At 32.2% G+C, this 20,467-nt stretch overlaps 1 protein-coding gene across 1 annotated transcript in view; it reads left to right on the plus strand.

Moving 5' to 3' along the window:
- The first annotated feature begins 458 nt into the window (after positions 1-458).
- LOC148274131 (GTP-binding protein Di-Ras2) overlaps positions 459-20,467 on the plus strand; it is a 155,434-nt gene continuing 135,425 nt past the window's right edge. Inside the window, exon 1 of the mRNA XM_088237577.1 lies at positions 459-503. The gene's annotated coding sequence lies outside the window, so the exon portion shown is untranslated. The remainder of the gene's footprint in view (positions 504-20,467) is intronic.

Consider the following 20,467-nt stretch of genomic DNA (forward strand, 5'->3'; position numbering starts at 1 on the left):
ATTTTTACAATGAAGATTCTAGTGGTTTTTTATTTGTTAATAGACTATTAAACGAGGCCACAGCTTTTTAAAATATGTTTATGTAAAGTATTACCAGCGCCATAGTTTTTTTGAATATATTGTGATTTCGAAATATCTCCGCCTGTGACGTCTCAAGTTTTCTACAGTGAGTTATCTTGATTGGTGGGTTGGCTTCCCGGTAACCGGAAATGTATCACAACACTCTATCATTGGTTGATTTCATGAAACTAGTGAAATCGTTAAAAGTAGTTCGTTTTTATTAAAATCATTATAGTTCATTTTTTCATACATTTTCGAGAAACTTCGACTAACAATTGGATGCTTTAATTTTACCGCAACTAAAAAAACATTTTTGCCATCCAATTTCTTGGTACATATAGTTAACAGATTGTTTAATACTAGAGGTTATACTAATAATTGTTTTTTTTGCTTTTTTCAGACTAACTAGAAGAGAAAATCTTAACAAAGGTCATTCTTTAAAGGTAAGCAAATTTAAAAATATTTTTTTTAATCGTTTGTTGAACGATGCTTTTATTTATTAAATTTTAAATATTATGTATATATAATATATCAATATTGGTGAGAAAACGAATTCCCACGCGGATGCGGGGCGAGAAATGCGGGAGGCGAAGCTCTAGGGCTTTAACGATATTATTTAGCGAAGTGTACTGTATTTTAGTTTTAATTTTAATGATTCAAATTAATATCCTCGATATGCGGTAGGAAGTGTTAATTGGTCACAACTCCAACGACTGAGATTAGGAATGGATGCCACTTACCTGGTTTGTTCTTGATGAGATTGCGGCAGCCCGACTGGTCGATTGCGAGCGGCACCAACACTTGGACAGGCTTCCAATCTGGAGCTGAACACTGGTGGTTGGTGTAAACAAAGTATTTGATGCCACACACGTTCAACAAAATAAACGCGCTATTCACTTCACGAGATCTTATTGTGGCGGATGATCAAAAGATACTAAGGTGGGAAGTGAACAGTGGCTTTGGGTAAAAGGATGTTGAAGTTGTGACAAGAAACATTGTAACAATGGACACCCACATAGTTCGCAACCAAATATTACAACGTTATTTCTCACTTCGCTTTTATGCGGAGACAAATCCACAAAATGTTACATAACAACTTCATGGTAATTTAAAATCTTTCCTTAAAATAATTCCTTACAATTTTGACTTTAAATGTCTTAAAGTGTTTTTTATCTCTATCTTTTCTCTAGCCTTTCTTCACAATCGTAAAGAGATAGGAGCTTAAGACACTTTCGTTTAAATAAATTTAAAGAGGCATTTTTTTTAACTGTAAATTATCTCACATAATGAAATCAGATAATAAATTCAAACCTGACTCGGGTAGTTGTTTGACTTCGGTTTAACTAGAAATGTCTAGGTTTTACCTTACAGGTATTTTAAGTAGAGCGTATGAAAAAATACATGAAGTTTGCTGTTTTCTTTAATATAAAGATCTACCATAACAATCAGAAGTTCAGCAAAAATTAATGAAAATTAATTAAATGAAATTACTCAGGCCGTGATGACACGAGTTGACGTCGATGAGTTGTGCTGCTGTTTAAAAGTAGAACCCTGTAGCTATTAAAACACACTGAACATTGAAAAAAATACCTGGAAACCGGAAATATATCACATCAAATATAAACGCGACAATTGATTGGTTATTTTTCACCTGAACTTGTGACGTTTGAGCGTGTAAGAAAACAATTTTTTGTTTCTATTATTTCGTAGCACTAAACTTCCTCATTTATTTATTTATTTACTTACAGTTCACAACACATTCGTTGAGATATAAGTCCCAACTCCATGGGACCAAAAGTCCTGTGTTAAGTTGTGACGAATATTTAGTTAATACAGACACACCACAAATATAAACTTATTGCAACAGAGAGGGAAAACAATTTTGAGAAAGGAATATGGGAGTCTAGGCATTTACAGGGCTTATGACCTGTCATTAACTGGTTTAAGTGGCCACTTTACACATTATGTTATATTCACCATTCTGCCCATGTTTGGACAACCACATTTCCTCAACTCTTCCATCTCTTGACTTTTGTGAAGTAAAGGAGCTCCACATGGACAGAATGGTGAATATTACACAGTGTGTAAAGTGGCCACTTATTTTTTTTTTTTTTTTATAAAAAGAAATATTTGCGTTCTTATGATTTACCCAAATATTTAATTTTGAGGGCCATTCTCAACGAGTTGTAAATAACTCACTATTAGAAAATGGAATCAAGTTGGGGTAGAGTGGGATTCGAACCACGGACCTTTGGTCTGTGAGTCCGAGACACTAGCCACGGGACCACAACCCGACTGCCAACCAGCCAATGACATGTCATACGCCTTGTAAATGCCTAGACTTCCATATTCCCTTCTCCTCTCTGTTGCAATTAGTTTAAATATGAATAACTCCCTAGGTAGGAAATCCAGCCAGTCTGCAAGCATTTGGACATACTCAAACATTGTTGAACATCACAAATATGAAATAGTATCATTAAAGTGGGAATATTTTTTTTAATTAATCTTAATTACTTGCTAAATTCAATTTTGAAAAAATCTAAATTCTTATTTTTAATATAGAATTCCGATTGAAGAACGACTTGTTTTAAATAAACTGTTGGTGTGTTGTTTAAATATAGAATGTCAATATCAAACCATTATCCACACAATACTATGCATAGACCACTGCGTTGTTGAATAATATACAGCAAATATCGATCACCTGTTATAGAATGGTAAGGTGATCAGTCTTACGCTTCGGATGCCAGTCCATGGACAGTAAAATAACTTGGTATAAAATAGCCAAAACGGATATTTCATTTCAACTTTCCTGGGAATCGAAGCAGGGACCTCAAGCATGAAAGGCAAATGCGCCAACTACTTTACTACGAGGCTAACTATTGTACAATCGAATTCCTTTCCACCAGCTGAGCAGCCATTAAATCAAAAACACTCGTCCAGGATTCTGATTTCATTTCACAAATAAAATTTATTAGAAATTTTATTGAAAAAACATTGATTCATTCGAGTAAATAAGGTTGGTTTAGTTGATATTGTTTTTGCCTACTGAAATTCACTGGATGTGTGTGAAAAAAGCGTTTTTTATTTCCATGATAATTTACTTATAAAATTTAATGAAAAGTCCTTCAAAGTTATTGTAGTTAATTTAATAGAATTCAAAATGAAACAGATTATTTTTAAGAGTAATTTCAGAACGTAAGCTTTCTGATTGCCTTTTTTAATATTTCATGGTAGCAATTTTCTCTCTTATCCAACAAAAATCGATTTGAAAATTGTCAAAGCCCTAACCGGATGATCTCTTTGTGTTCATTTACGACCAGTGTCAAAATGTCCATCGTCAAAGTAACCAATTAGGGGAACAATAGCGGTGCATCCCTTCTCTGCCAAATCTCTACAACTCTTTTTTTAAAAGCGCTGAGTCGTAATGAAAATCACACCTGTTCAAAAAGCATTTAAAAAAAACTTATATAAGATCATCTAGTAAACAAGTAATAAAGTTTTCAAGTCAATTCATGTTAGTTAATATCGTGGGTATACTGGCAAAAAGCTTTAACTCTCAAATCCCTGTTTTGAGAAATCAAGCATTTAAGTTATGTTCCAATTTTACTCTTTTATATCTTATTTAAATATAGTAAGTGCTCATTTAAGAACATGCTTTTAATTTTTCGGTTTCTTAGTTATATATTAAGTAAATATTGAGTTATTTAGAGCTTTTAGCCTGAATAAAATACCGGGTATGCGACTTAACCTTAAATTTATTTTTATAACTAAAAACTTTACAAAACTGCATAATTAAGTCAAATCAGCATATTTTCGAGTTACCGTTTTTGCCAGTATATCCACGATATATGTGTTTAAACGCTTATTGACTTTCTATGTCTACCAGTTTCAAGACGTTATCGACTTTTTTTTCATTTTTGTATGATTTTCTTTTTTTTGGTATTATTTCATCTTTTATAAGATTTCCATATTAAAATCCTAATTTCACTGATTTATAAACAGAACATTTACAACTAACAAAATTTTCATCAGGACACTAATCACACCAACATGCAAATCCCACTATACTCCTTCGCCTTAACTTTTAGATTAATAAAAGTATAAAAACACCAAGGGGATGATACGACACATGCTATTAGATGCTATCACCAACATGCATTAATTAGATACTTTTTTAAACGAAGGAAAGAGACGGGTACATCTCGAAACCGGTAAAAATCGAAGTCGGTTGATAGTTGTTTACAAATATTTACTAACATTTATTGAAATTTTTGACGACAAAATTAATGCGATTTCAATATTATTTTCGGCAGTGATATTTTATAAAAAAAAAATTGTATCATCACATTGTTATTTTAAAATGTTACTAACTAATATAGCAGGCTCAAAAGAGGCTAGGAATTTATAGGACATACGACCTGTCATTAGCTGATTTTTGATCAATTTATACATTTTACAATAAGTTTTTCTTGGTTTTTATCCGTGGTGTCTTTCGTATTTCGTATTTTTTACCGACGTTTTGGATTGCATTACAGTGTCCATCATCAGGGTCGATGTTATTTGTGTAGATATATGTATAACGTTAATTACTTAGGACTTATACCGGGTCGCAGTCGTTGCTGTCTACTGCTTGTCAATTTAAAATCTGTGGAGCTTCATAGTCTACGCTCTTATGTTATTTAATTATAACTTGGTACCAAGATGATTTTAAACGCATCCTATTATCTCTGTTCAAATGTTATTTTGAATTCGCGTTTTTTGTTATTTGCGGATGAATTAAAACTTTTCTTAAAAGAGATAACTTTGGAAAATTTTCGTTTTCTCCAAGAGGATATATCTAATATATGTGAATGGGGAAGGTGAAACAAACTTAGGTTTAATGTATCCAAGTGTTCGGTCACGTCCTTCACTAAGGCCCAAAAAACTCTATTTTTTCGCTACAAAATGAACGACCAGAATCTGCTACGAACATTGAATGTTAAGCTTGGCTCTACCTGACCGGGTTTTTCCAAGGTATGTTGAGCTACAACAGTTTAGAGACTATAAGAAATTTGTATTATACTACTAATTTTTATCGATTGTTGCGCGGTATAGTCGACAGTTCTGGGATTATGATGAGCATTGGTTTGTATGTTCCTGATAATTACCTGAGACAGCGCCAGCATAGATTGTTTCATTGTGTACCTACTATGTGTAAAATATATATTAAAAAAATTTATGTGTTTGTATATACACATGAAAACAAAAAAATAGTAAGCTATATTCCTAATGGGTGTTTTGCTTCCACAGTTTTTCACTAAATTTATTTCCAAAGTGAGATGAAAATGTATTTTTTCTCTTTATTTTCTTAGCCCAACTAAGAAAAATTGGGTAATTACTTTTTATACGAAAACGTTTTACCTGTTATTAAAAGTAAAACTTCTTCGGTATTTTCTTCATTGAATTTTTAATCTTGTCCTAGTTATTTAAGTTAAAATACTTGAAAATTATGACATTTTTATTCTCTTTCTTGTAATTTTAAAAAAAAAATAAAATAGACGTAAAATAGGTGCGAAGGTTTTGACGTAACTCTTTTTTGTATCTAAAAATAATATCTGTACCTCAGAGGCAGACGGATGCAAATCCAGAAATTGATGAAATAACATTTCGATTTTCGTATCCAGTTTATGATCGTGTCCATTGATTTTGAACAACTGTAAGTTTTATAATGAAAGATAAGTATACTGAAAAACCAAATTAATGCTACAATGATTAAAAATTATGAGAGAAAGTAGATTCTTAAAGCTCTTGTTGAACATTTGACGTTTGGATTTGCATCCGTCTGCCTCTGAGGTACAGATATATACTTAACCAGAATGTCAAGAGCTATGAAACTATTATACAATTTTGTATATACGACGTTAAGTATTATGATGTAACTACAAAGGTTATTATTTTTCATTAATGGAATCTATCGCAATGATAATATAAAAAGCAGTTTTTCCTATCTATCGGTGCAGTGTTGCAAAATTTCTCGCAATATTGCCTCGTGGACAAATTGATTAAAGTGCATGTCAATCGCGCTGTGTACAGATTATGTATGATACACGATGTTTCAGTGCGAGACCTCGAAACTAAACAGTTACATTCTTCATGGTATTTTTTTTTTAATCCTGTATTTTTTTTCCAAAAACCCGTTTTTTGTAAAAATTAATTTTGTGAATGCAAAATTACATAAGTTTCTCTCGTTATTAAAATATAATTTTGTTTTGTTTGTCAGAAAAGAAGTTGAAATAAAAGATAGAAAAATTTACTTTTTACCATTGATATTATAATATGTAGAGATAACACTGCATCCAAATCCGAGCTAAGAAGTCGTCCCCAAAGAAAAAGAATGACCAGCGGACAGAGCAAGTATCGCCACGTCATATCACGTCGACTTTTCCAAGCAAAAAAGTAGTACAGTAAAAAGAACGAACTGTTTACATCGGTCTACTGTAAGTTATATTCAGTATGTCGCTCCCTTCTACATTCGCGTCACCTTTGTTAAAGGAGGCCATTAGAAGCAAAGATATCAAACTCCCGTTTTAGTGTTTTCGAGAAAAATAACAAAAACTGCTACACTTATGCCAAAGAGAGTATTTACCTTTATTAGAAATGTTATATTTACTTAACTTTAACTTCAAGATACTAATACATTAGTTTTAATAGAAATACGAATTCAAAAAACCTTCTTAATATTTGTATGGAACGGTTATTTTCAAAATTTAAAGCTCAAGCCTGTCGTTGGTCAAACAAAATGGCTGATGGATAATGCTATGTTTGCTTGTTTTTAAACCATCAGAAGTATGATTACAAACTACATTTGCAACTCAACTCGTGATTTTCATAAAAATAAAGTTGATAAACTACAGAATGACATCATAACAAAAAATAAAACATTTTGGAGGTTGCTATCTCTGCTTCCAATGCCCTCAATTGTTTCACTATACGCCCGACCAACTGAGCAGGACAGAGACAAGAGATAGTTTAAAACTGACAAAAAGTTAATAAAACTTTTTTTACATTAAAATAGCTATTTTAAACAAGTATCAATTAAGATAAAAACATTACTTACCGGTGAAAGGTTTTACTATCGCTTTTTTAGATCGATTTGTGCAATATCTTGATGTATATATAGGTATTTTAGTAATTGCGAGGAGGAAAATAGCCGGTAAACGCTCGCAACAGACTAAAGTTCGTTCTATCAAACATATGCCAACTGGCCGCAGTTTGAGGGAACATATTTCAAACGCTCATGTTTACTCTAGTTATATACCTCAATGCCTTTAACTCACGTTATCAGATCTCCATAGACACCTCGATCACTGAAATTAACCAATTCGTTCCAGAGATACATCTGAACAAGCACGCGTCGTGCCCATACAAGCCCAAATTCAGGCCCCCACGCGCAGCGCTGTTGCGTCCCTTTAAAACTCCCCTTCGTATACGTCATAGTTTTAGATATTCTGTAATATTTATGGTTATTGCACATGCAGACCTCGAAAGTACACAAATATTAGTAGCGGCAAAACATAAATAATAATAATAATATTAAAGAATATAAAGTTTATATTTGAAGCACTAACTTTGTGGTTATTCATTATAATAAAATAAATAAAACAACTTTGTTTTTAACCACTAATTTTTATTTTTCAATGACCGGTTTCAAAGCAAACAAGCTTCTTTACGTTACGTAAACCTTGACAAAGAAGCTTGTTTGCTTTGAAACCGGTCTGTGGAAAATAAAAATTAGTGGTTAAAAACAGAGTTGTTTTATTTATTTTATTATAATAAAAAATCTTTATTGATCATCATATAAGTATACAATATGATAAAGATAAAAAAATAAAACTAAGATATACACAATTACATTGTGGACTTATTGCCACTAGCAATTTCTTATAGCCTGACCAAAAACAAAAAAAAAACAATAATAAATCAAATTAAAATTAAAACATATAAAACAAATCAATTTAAGAAGTTAATAAAACACTAACAATAAAAAGTCATATTAGTCATGCTTTCTATTTTATACATTACCTACATAATATACATATTTATTTATTCAATTGCATCTTCCAAATATTAATTTATATTAAAGAAGCATTAATTTATTAGAAAAACTTTTGACACTATTGCAAAAAAAAAAACGACACTGAGAACAAGATATTTATTCGCATTCACATAAAAAAAAATTACATAAACAAAACCAATTTGGCCAACGAAGCTATACGTACTGGAAAAGGGGCTGGGTAGGTATAAAAAAACAAATAATGACGATTAAAAAATGGGGGTTTTGAAAAAAATATTCGGATTTTTTTTTAATTTACCAAAAGTAATGTTTTTCTGAAGTTTCGCGGTCTGACGCTGAAACACCGTGTAAAAAGAGAATAGAGGAATCGTTCAAAAGTAAACAATTTATATGACAATGTAACTTCGTCAACCAATCAAAATTTAATTTTAACGGAGACAGAGAAGGTTTTCAATAAAGAACACAGGGCGTAAATTGGCTACAACCAGCAAATGACAGATCATGAGCCCTGTAAATGCCTGGAATTTCATAATTGTAATTTGTTTATCCATATCTCTAAGAGGTGAAATCCAGTATTTTGTGAAATCACCCATTTGGACAAACTCAAAATATGGAAATTTAATCAACTGGTCCAAGAAGAAGTTTAAAAATTGGTAAAGTGTTATCGGGCGTTGCCTAGTATGTAAAATGATTTAATTAGATTCATTTCTTCACGACAATAAAAATTTCAGGTCTTTTATTTAACTTACATCAACAGATGGAAGAATCGAAGAAATATGGATGCTAAAAGATACAAAAGGCAAAATGGTGAATATTATAGTGTGTAAGTAGCCATTTAAACGATTCAATTACAGGTGGTGGGAAAATAAATTGCGGATGCGGGGTAAAAATTGCGGGGGGCGAAGCTCTAGGGCTTCTACGATATTATTTAGTGGAGTGGGCTGTATTTTAATTTTAATGAAATAAGTGAATACCCTTGATATGCGGTATGCAGTGTCAATCGGTCACAACCCCAACTAATGACATGGATTAGGAAAGGATGCCACAAACATGGTTCGTTCTTGATGGAATTACGTGGTCCGACTGGTCAATTGCGAGCGGCACCAACACTAGGACCCAAGGGCGAACCGTGTATAGAAGCGATTATGCGCAGCTTACCATTATATTTGACTAACCATATTACTGTTTTATTGTATTTACAGAAAAACAAATAAATAATTGACATTTATTTTAAATCATTTCCACCGTTTGTTTTTTTATCCTGATGTAAATATAAATTTTAATAGATCGCGCCCAGCGCCTGCGGTAAGCCAAGAAACTAGCTGATTATTCCAGCTTATTTTTTCATACAAATAAGTATACTATATTTTTAATGTATTTATCTTAGTGCGGGTTTTTCCTCCTAGATTTAACTTGCAGATTACACAAATTATTTGAAGATTCTTGATTTGGAAAACAGTATTTCAAACATTGTTTCGTAAGGACTATTTTTCTTTGAGATGGCACTTTTGACATAAGACCATAATTACTTTTATGCGTCATGTTGCAGAACATATAGCGCTCCACGCGGCCGTTTTTAGCACTATTAATTTTACTAGAACAATTCGGCCAGTTGATATTTCAATTGAATACCTAATAATATCGACTGAATTCATAGTGGTGTTTTTTAATGAATAATATATTAAAATAATGGATAATATATATATATATAATATAATATATAACGAAGTTACATAGTTTAAATTGATATCAAGGATGAGAGTTGCTGTATCATACAGAACTATAGAAAAATATCAATTTAAACTATATATTACTTACATTATATTATATACCTCCTATTTAGGTACAAATATATGATGTTTTTATAGCTTACCCGTAAATAAAATCAGCATTTGCCGGAATTACGTTAATTACTAATTAATTACTAGGACCAGCCCTTAATCTGGAGCTGAATACTAGTGGTTGGTGGAAACAAAGTCTATGATGCGGCACACGCTCAACACAATAACCACGTGATTCACTACACGAGGTCTTATTGTGGCGGATAATTAAAGGATACTGGTAGAAAGTGAACAATTGTGTGGGTAAAAAAGATGTTGAAGTTGCGACAATACTTTAACAATGCCTACCCACACCATACGCCCTGTAAATGCCTAGACGACGATATTTCTTCTCTAAAATGTTCTTAATCTCTGTTGTAATTAGTTAGGTTTAGAAGAATTTTAAAAACATTTTTTTTAAATAAATTTTAAGGCAGGATTATACCCTTTGTTTTCGTGTGTTGTGTAGTGCTGTGTTAGAGAGCCGAGGCGCCTCGACACAACACACGAGAGCAATGTTATTCTACACATACAATATCCATGTAAACGACACGCGCCAGATGGCCCAACATACCACTCCGCAACACACGAGAACGATGTAATCCTACCTTTACCAAACTATTAATTAATATTTGGAAGACGTAACTGAGTAACTGTAAATGTATTTCATTAAAATATTGTGAGCACTGAGTATTCTATTATTATCAATATAAAATCATTTTCACGGTTTATATTTTATAAAATTTTCATTTAATTTTTATAATTAAATTTTTCGTTTTTTTTTGCTTTGACTGTAAGAGATTGCCAATGGCAAGAAGTCCACCATTTTACAATGGAAATCTTTGTTTTCTTTTACCGCTTGTATCACAATGTATTTTGTGATGAATACAGGTCTATTATTATCCATCTACCTGTACTTTGTTATCAACTTTAATAATATCATGCGATTGTCGCATGCTTTCGCCAGGGTACAAATAATTTAACCGGAAATGAACGTCAGAGTGCTGTTATAAAATCGAGAAGTTTTTTGTAATTGAATAAAAAATATAACGGTTTAATTAAATTAACTTATTTTAAAATTAATCTTAGTCAGTATTTGTATAGGTAAAACCATTTACCGATATTTTCATGTCAACCTGTATCAAAACGTACAAGTCTCTTCCTTAGGACACGGATTGCACTAAGATGGAAATTCCACAAACACCGTCACGTGCGTCACTGTTAGTCACATAAAAATTTGATTCCAACTTCTGATAAGACTCACGCTATTAGAATCTAACACCAACGAGCGCTGATTATAAAAAAAATAGTAAGGCTTACCCTACTAAATTTATACTCCCCCTTTTCTCCCCTGCCACCCAATATTGGAACTAAAGCTTTTAAAAGATTAAATATTTAAAACACTAAAATATTGGCTTCCAATCAATTTATATTATCTTTATTTTTTCTATTATGATTTTTACTATTTATATTTTCCTATTATTATTTTGTTTATTGTATTGATTATTTTGTATATTGTTTTAATATGTTAATAAATATTTTTGATGTATATATCAAAGAGTTCCGACTTAACACGGAACTTTTTAACAAGTCGGGACATAAAAAACAAATAATTGTGTCTAGGATAAAATTGTGTATTTTGTAAAAAAAAATATTTAAAAAATAACATGGGTCCTATCCGCTTGTTGGTTTGAGAGATTTGATGATCTTTGAAACTCACTTCAAGATCTAAAAATTATGAATCCTGTATCTTGGAACTCCAATTGACCACTAGAGGAAATGCGAAGGAGAAATAAAATGTCACATCGTCATTGGCAAAAGTGCTATGTCTAAGCTAATCTGGAAAGTTAGGGGCATTAGAAACAGTAACAAGATAAAGCTCGTCGAAAGTTTGGTCGACTCCATTTTCCTATATGCTGCTAAAACGTGATCTGTCAAAGCAGTGTAATGGCGAAGAATCGACGCTTTGGAAATGTGGTGTTTGAGATGCATGCTTCGAATCTAGACCTACCATCGAGTCCATCCGTCTGGAGTTGAATTTTGACAATTTAACTCTTGTTAATAATTGCCTAAGACGAATTCTTAAATTTTTTGGACACGTTGCGCGCGGCAATGAGCATAGCCTGGAGCAACTGGTTGTGGTTGGCGACATAGAGGGAAAAAGGAAGAGATAGATTCCCTACACGATGGACTGATCAGGTCAGGACAGCGGCAGGCATTTCAGTAGTTGGATCGCTGCGTACAATGCAGTCAAGGGAGACTTGTAGAAGAATTGTCAAGGCGGCCACAAGAGGTCACGATCCTCAGTCATGATGACAGCAACTAAGCAGAATGTTGGCGATGTATAGTAGGGTTTGCATTTTAATGTAATTAGTATCCTGATGAAAAAACAGGTACGTCTCGAAACCTTTAAACACAGATAAGTCGAGAAGTGGTTACATGCAAACAGTATCTGGCTCAAAGTTTGCGCAAAGCCAATGTTATAAATATCAACAATACATATTTTATACGTAAAGCAGTAACTTTGTAGTGATTTTTCTCAAATAAAACAACTTTTTGGTTTCAAATCTACACAAGCTTTCTTATTAAAGTGTAATTTAGTGATGAAGTAACTTAATTATACCTTGATAAGAAAGCTTGTGTAGCTTCCGTTCGGTAATAACTACTACTTCGAACCTACCGCCACACACGTCTATCCTGGTATACATTCCTAGCTTCTTCCTCATTCATATATCTTGTCAAACAAACTTGAGATTTTGATTTATCTGATCATGACACATCTTTCTTGGTCATCTACGTTCTACGTTTACATTCATTCTCGCCATATATGTTTGTTTTACAATTCTTGGAACTAAATCTAATTATTAATTCATTTAATAAAAATATAAAATTAGTGGTTAAAAACCAATTTATTTTTATTACATATTGTTTATTCAATGATTTAGGTGGAATCCTATGGTAATGTAAGTTAATGGTGCATTGCACCACGTCCCTGTAGGTAGGTACTCCGTACTCCGTAGGTACTCGGTAAAATACCATTACTCTTGGCTAGGTACTATTCGTATCGATTCAACGTCGCTCAAGCTTTAAATCTTTTCCACCAACGCGAAGGAGCATGAAATGCGTTTCCACGAACCACTCGACCAAATGAGTTCACAAAGAAATGGGTTTGATGCTGAAATCTCACTAGAAATGCCTTTTAAATAGTAATGCGCATAACCAATATACGAGTAAGAGAATGATGTTTAAATCATCGATACTTCGATCGAATATTTTTTTGTCCGCTTCGTGGTAATAAGAAGCTAACATAATATGTTCCATATCCGGGTGACAGTTTTGTGTGTAATATTTTGTTAGTTCTTTGCTCAATGTATTATTATTGTGTTTTTTTATTATTTTTTATTGTTAACTTTTTAAAATCGTTTTCGATGCGTTTTGTAGCTGCAAGACTTTTTGTGATGTTAGCTATCATAATATTTTTATCATATTATGTAAATGTTATCAACTATCAAATATCTAAATTTAGTAAATGGGGTCTAGAATTTCAACCGTCCATGCGCTCAGTAGTTGCAAGACTTGTTGCTATCAAACTTCTATTTTTATAAATTTGCTTTTTATTTCGTTTTTTAAAATATCACTTAAACTCTAAGCTTCATTGTCAAATATTTTTTTTTACATAAAAATGTAAATAGAGGATAGATTTCTTATTGTCCATGCGCTCTGTAGCTGCAAGACGTGCTGTTATCTAGCTCCTATATATCATAATTGAAGACGAGGAACTAGAATCCCAAGCGTCCATGCGCTCTGTAGCTGCAAGACGTGCTGGGATATATATTTACTGTACGGCGCCCTTGAGGTGATTTTCACAAAAATGGCGCTATATAAATTATCCAAACATTATTATTATTATTAATTGAACTAAAGATTTGTTTTAGGCTAGCGCCACACTCGGCAGAAATTCCAACCCGATTATTCGTCTTAGCAAACCGCAACCGAGCAGCCAAATTAGATATTCTGTCACGGATTATCAGTCACTTACCGAGCTTTACACGCCTTATACAGTCGACTGTCCGCCGAATGTGGCGAATACAATAAGAAAACACGCACTGGAGCTTTAGACGATTAGACGCTGGCGGAAAGTCTGCGCGCGGAGAACGGAACAAACACCGAAGACAAGCGGTCCGCCCAGGTACGCCGACGGAACAACCGATCATCCGTGTAGTGTGCCCAACTACAGTGAATCAATGCTATCAAATGTATAGGCATTACACAGCAGACGGCGACCAGAATCTTTGCCAGGTGTAGCGTTAGGCCTTTGACAACATAGAGACTGTCAAATAAATATCCTAAAAAGCGATATCGAGTGGAGATAAATCCACCTCGTCTTGTAATGATAGGTGCGTTTCCCCACTATAGGTCTAGGGTTATGTATTTAGGACATGTTTTTAAATAATCTAAAATGTTTTTCTCGCCACGGGAGGGAACATTTTTTGAATAAGAAAAAAAAATAAAACTAAAATTATAAATAAATAAAAGGGTTTAGCGTACGCATGCGGTACCCTATGTATCACGTGGTGCGCATAGGGGGACGGTAATGATGATAAATATAATGTGCAATCAGAATCCGGGAGGTATGAAAAATAAAACTGATGAGCGAGTTACGTAATGAACAAAAAATGTTTTTCCTGCCACTATGCAAAATCTTTTTTTATCTTCAGTTTTTTTTTACTTTCAACAAATTACATCAAATTAAAAGAAAATATCTTGGCAAAAATACATGAAATTAATTTTTTTAAATAGTTACCAGACATTGTCCAAAACGAAATAAAAAAAACCACAACAATCCAAGGTGAGAAACTTTACAACGTCAATAAAAGAGGGCTGGCTAACTAAAACAAATTTGAAAAAATAAATATAAAAATTAAGTTTATTAATAAATTATTAAAAAAATAAATTATAATCAACTTCAATTTAAAAAATGAAGTCAGAAAATAAAAAAAAACCAAACTATCGAAATAACATAAAATCAGAAGCCAGCAGCAATAAACTTCGGAAAATAATAAAAAATATCAAGTCAGGAATCAAATTTCAGTCGGTTAATATAAAATAAATAAATCCAAAAGATAGGATTTTAACAAGTGATCTAGAAGAAATATCAAATACCATCAATGAATATTACACCAACGTAGGAGAAAACCAGTAAATTAAATGGACCATGTCTTAACATGTCAGAAAAGTGAAGAAGAAAATAAAATAGTACCTTTTTTTCTTAGACCAACAACGACAAAATAAGTATGTTAAGTAATTGATAATTTTGAAAAAAACGCATCACCAGAATGTATTAAGCACGGTCATATCAAAATTAATTAACATGCATGTGAAGTTGGGAATCGACCCGGAAGAATTCAAAACTACAAGGATGACTCCTACATAATAAAGGTGGAGATCGAACGGAACTTAGTAACCACAGACCTATAGCAAATTTAATTGTTTTCAATAAAATTTTCTAAAAATATGTACATAAATGGGCCATACAATAAATCTCAACAAAATATGCTTAAATCAACATGGTTTTCATTAAATAAAAAGGAACCGGAACCGCCCTAATAAGTTTGATAAATTATGTACAAACAAACATGGATGCTGGAATTCTAATCACAGGAGTAATATTGGATGTTGAGACCATGATTTATAAATTAAATCATATTGGAGTAGAATTTCAAGAATTTAAACTACTAAAATCATACTTAATAAATCGGAACAAATATACTTATTTCAATTTTTCCAAAAACGAAAATGAAACAGTTACTTTTGGGTACACAATTATATATTTCATATATCAATGACTTATTACTGTACAATTTTAAAGGATAAAATATTTTCCATGCCGACGACATTGGACTTTTCTATAAAAATCAAACTGACATATTAACAAACAATGACGTAAACGAAGAAAAGAAAAAAGAAAAAGAAAAAACAAACTAAATTACATAAAGTTTATATTTGAAGCACTAACTTTGTGGTTATTCATTATAATAAAATAAATAGAACAACTTTGTTTTTAACCACTAATTTTCATTTTTCACCGACCGGTTTCAAAGCAAACAAGCTTCTTTGTCAAGGTTTACGTAACTAATGAATTGATTCCTTTTTATTTTATTTCTATCATGTTCACTAAGTACTACACGTTGACCCAATAAATCAAGTGTTTTTTTTTCTTACACGGGCGGTAATCTGATATCATTATTTTCGAAGTAAGCCAGGAGAGGACTAAAAGAAATATTGTTTATTTGGTTATTAATTATTGTTTTCTTATTATGAATAGCTTTTTTAATTTCTAAGATTTCTAAGTTGTCTAATTTTAATATTTTATTTTCAACATGAAGTACTTTTAATCCAGTGTCTTTATTGAAGTTATGATTATTTTCTATGAGATGATTTGCGAATTCAGAAAAATCATTATTATTTAAGCATCTTAAGTGTTCTTTTACTCTGATATTAAAGTTTCTTTTAGTTTTTCCAATGTAGATTGAATCGCAATTATTACAATTTAATTGGTATATTCTAGATTTATTATATTTATGGACTTTGTCTTTGTGATTTTTTAACAATGTTCCAATATTATTAGTTGTCTAGAAAGCCGGTTTAATGTTTGATGGGAATTTGATAATTGTTTTGAAAAAATGTCATTTATAAAAAGAATCCGCCTCCATTGTTTACGTGGGTTTGCTTTATTTACTGTGGGAGTCGAATATAAATATTTGTTTATAAGTTTGCGTTTTTGTTTTTGATTTAATAGTTTATCAATTAACTTCTCATTATATCCATTATTATTAGCAATCTGTTTTATTGTATTAAGTTCTTTTTTTTAAATTAGTATCATCTAGTGGAACGTTATTTAACCTATGTATCATTGAATGGAATGCGGAATGTTTATGTTTACGGAATGTAAAATTTCAGTATTCTGTAAAGATATTTAATTAGTAGGATAAATGAATAACTCGGTTGTTATTATTCTTGTTATCATTTTTATTCCAGTAAAGGCCACAAGTACACAACCAATTTTACCATGTACCAAAAAAAAACTTTTTTAGTTTTCATAAAATAATATAGAGTTTACTAGTATATACCTAGATAAATTAATTTTAAAATTTTAAAATGCTCCTGGAAAAAGCAATAAACGGAATTATGTTTTCAAGATTCGCATAATTGTTTCTGCGCAGCTCTACTTTTTACTTAACGACTGTGAAGGAGGCCGATTCCATGCTACATAAAATTTTATTTCTGCATGATTTTATCTCTTACAAATTCTTTCATCCTTTGACCGATCTGCAGCGATTAAAAAAACTACGTACGATTGTACGTAAGGTACAATGGAAAACTCGAAGACAAAGGGATTCTTCCCTGCGTGAGTGAGGATGTGTGTGTAGTGTATATGCGTATGTGAGGGGAACGTGGGCGTGCATGCGTTTATAAAAATCTACCCCGGATCGGATGTTTAGTATAGCCGAATGTGTTTACTTATTATCGTTATTAATTTGTAACTTAATCCTAGTGTGTACCAGATATCACTATTTTTATTTCATTTATTTGAAAGAATATTTGATTGCATTATAAATGGAATAAGATATTGGCCAAACGGCTTAAATGGCTTTGCAGGACGGCGCGTATCCGAGAGGTCTAATTTTCTATGATTCGACAGCATAAATCGCGCTCGGTATTATTAATGGCGTTGTTTACATTGACTTAAAAGCATCACTTGTCTACGGTTTGTTTTCTTAGTAATTTAACGTAGCTCCACAAGAAAAAGTCTAATGGCGTTAAATCACACGATCTTTGTGGACGTCGCGGAAACGCGAGTTAACCATGCCGTCGAATTTGCTATGCAAAAGATTCATCGCGCGCTGCGTCTTGTTGAGATTCAAAACTTTCAATTAAGGCCACAAAAATTTGTTGTCATCGGCTTGTACCTCTCGCCATTGAGAGAAATAGTGGGAACAGTTTTATTTTGGAAGAAGTACGGACCAATGACCCCCCCGTACCAAAATCCACTCGAAACATAAGCTTTTTCTGGATATCGTGTGGATTGTTAGCTTCCCAAATGTGATAATTTTGCTGATTTACTTAGCCATTCATCAATAAATGGGCCTCGTCACAGAAGATGATTTTCCCAATAATCGTACCTCGAACTGAGCACTTATTTTGACTGTAAAGCTTAATGATTTGTATGCGTTACTGAACACTGACTTTTCATAATAATTTTTCTAACATAATTATTGTAATTTCTAAATTTGACAGCTGTAGCTTTACCAACATGGCCGCTATACATTATCAAAGTCTGAGTACCACTATTGGAAAACCCGATACAATCATTACAATGACAAACTGTAAAAAAAAACAAACTAAAGAAAAAATGCTAAAAACGGAGAAAAGAGAAGAGAAAGACAGTGTAAAGGGTAAAATTTTTTGTTTCTTTATCAAGCCGTAAAATAAAAATAAAATTTACAAACTAGTGCTATAAATAATTTTGTGTAATGTAAAATATTTATTTAACTTATTTGTTCAAATACTATTTGAACACCTAGTTGTAGTAGTTTTACATTAACTAAAAAACAATACACAAATCAAAACAATTTAAAAAAACAAAACATTGTAATAAACTTTATATTATGTTCCCTGAGACTGTTGTTAAAATTTTATTAAAGGACAAGCATATAACAATATTTATTTAAAGACTTATTTATATTTGTAAGCAGAATAAAAAATATCATTTATTATAAATTGACAACTTAATTTAAATTATACCACTAAAATTATTATTGAAATCAAAAATTTGAAAAAATACGACTTTTACAATAAACATTCTCTTGTTCATCTGAAGCAAATTATTATTTTAATCCCCATTTTCTGTTTTAATATTTAATATAAATACTCAAGATACTGATTAAACTCTTTGAAAGCTATGTATTTTAAAAGTCTAGTACAAAACTGTTAAATCTTATACATATTTGGTATAGTACTATGATTATCTGTTCAATATGCATTGGCAAAGGGTCTTTTAGGAGGTTTTCTGAAAATACATGAAATACTTTTAACCTTTGAAAAACAGGTACCTACTTTTTTGAAAGGACTCACCCGGTAACCTATTTAAGTGACTTGTCACCAAGTGAGAAAGAAGATATGGAAAAAAAATACACCTCTACGCCCCGACCGATTTTTTTCTTGCAACTGGCGAGAATCGTACCCGCAACGTCAGTTTCACAGTTGGCCATCTAACCAACTGCGCCAGCCGGCGCGTGTCCCACGTTGTTTTGAGCCCCAGTAAGTCGCTTAAGAATGCCTGACATCGTCCCTACTTCTTGTTTGATGTTTTTGAAAGTCATTGCACTTGATATTTTAACATGTCACTTGCGAGTTTTCCTCTTTCAAGTCCGAAAATTCAAATTTTAACTAATGAGAATGTTCAGTGCTACGGAAAATTGGATACAAAAAGTTTTTTCTTACATTTAAATTAATTGTATGGCGAGGTTCCTAGAAAATAAAAAGTAATAAAAAGTAGGAAAAAGTAATAAAAATAGTTTTATCAAAAATGAACAACTTTGAAACGTCGCAAGCTATTGTGAACAATAAACAATCAATTATAGCGTTTTTATAAATATGTTGTGATAGATCTCCGGTTTCCGGGTAGCATTTTTTTTCAATGCATTTTGACAGCAACGAAATTCTCGTGACGTGAAAACTTTTAAAAATCATGGAGATAATACGACACATACTATATTTTTTTTCTACTTAGTAAACAATCATTTTTTCAACCGCTGAAAGACAACGTCTATGTATACTCGGGCGGCTATTTAGTAGAAAAAATTCTTACACCTGAAATAACTCGGGCAAACTCTACCTGAAAATAAGATTACTCCAAAATATGGGTGAAAATAAGTAATGCTATCGGCCACGAAGTTTTTTTTCCTAGTTCTTTGTACGGCATTTTTTATTAATTATGATTAATTGATTTTTTTTGGGTATTTTAGTTTTAGTACGTTTTTTATCATTTTTATTTGTCTAACTATTCGTCCAATTTTTTGACCCAAAATGGCTTTTATGGAGGATATGTTCGGTAAATAAAATAAATTTAAAAAAAGGTTTTTTTTTCTATTTCTCATGATTACTGAAGTGGTTAAAAAACACTGCTTTTCCTCATTGGCAAACTAAAATGAATCCTTGTGTATTTAAAGTCGCAAGAAACTGTGTGAGGTAAATGTATTAAATGGGTAATGGTCACCACGCCATACAGTTTTATCGCTCGATAGGCGTTTAATACGACACGGATTGAGAGAGAGGGGTAATGTGAAAACGCTCGGATTTCTGAAGGCATTCGTCGCCGAAACGCGAGACTACAGAAGAGTACGGGAATCCCCGACCGGGCACAAAGGAAAACTCTCTCATCCTCTCATTGTGTTAATTATCAAGGATTAATGTCGTCATCAGGTAGTTGATTAACACGGGTTGTCCCATGTATTATCCTCCGTTATCC

Source organism: Micrasema longulum, unplaced genomic scaffold (assembly GCF_059751315.1).
Source record: "Micrasema longulum isolate JH-2025_06_02 unplaced genomic scaffold, ASM5975131v1 h1tg001743l, whole genome shotgun sequence".
Lineage (NCBI taxonomy): Eukaryota > Metazoa > Arthropoda > Insecta > Trichoptera > Brachycentridae > Micrasema > Micrasema longulum.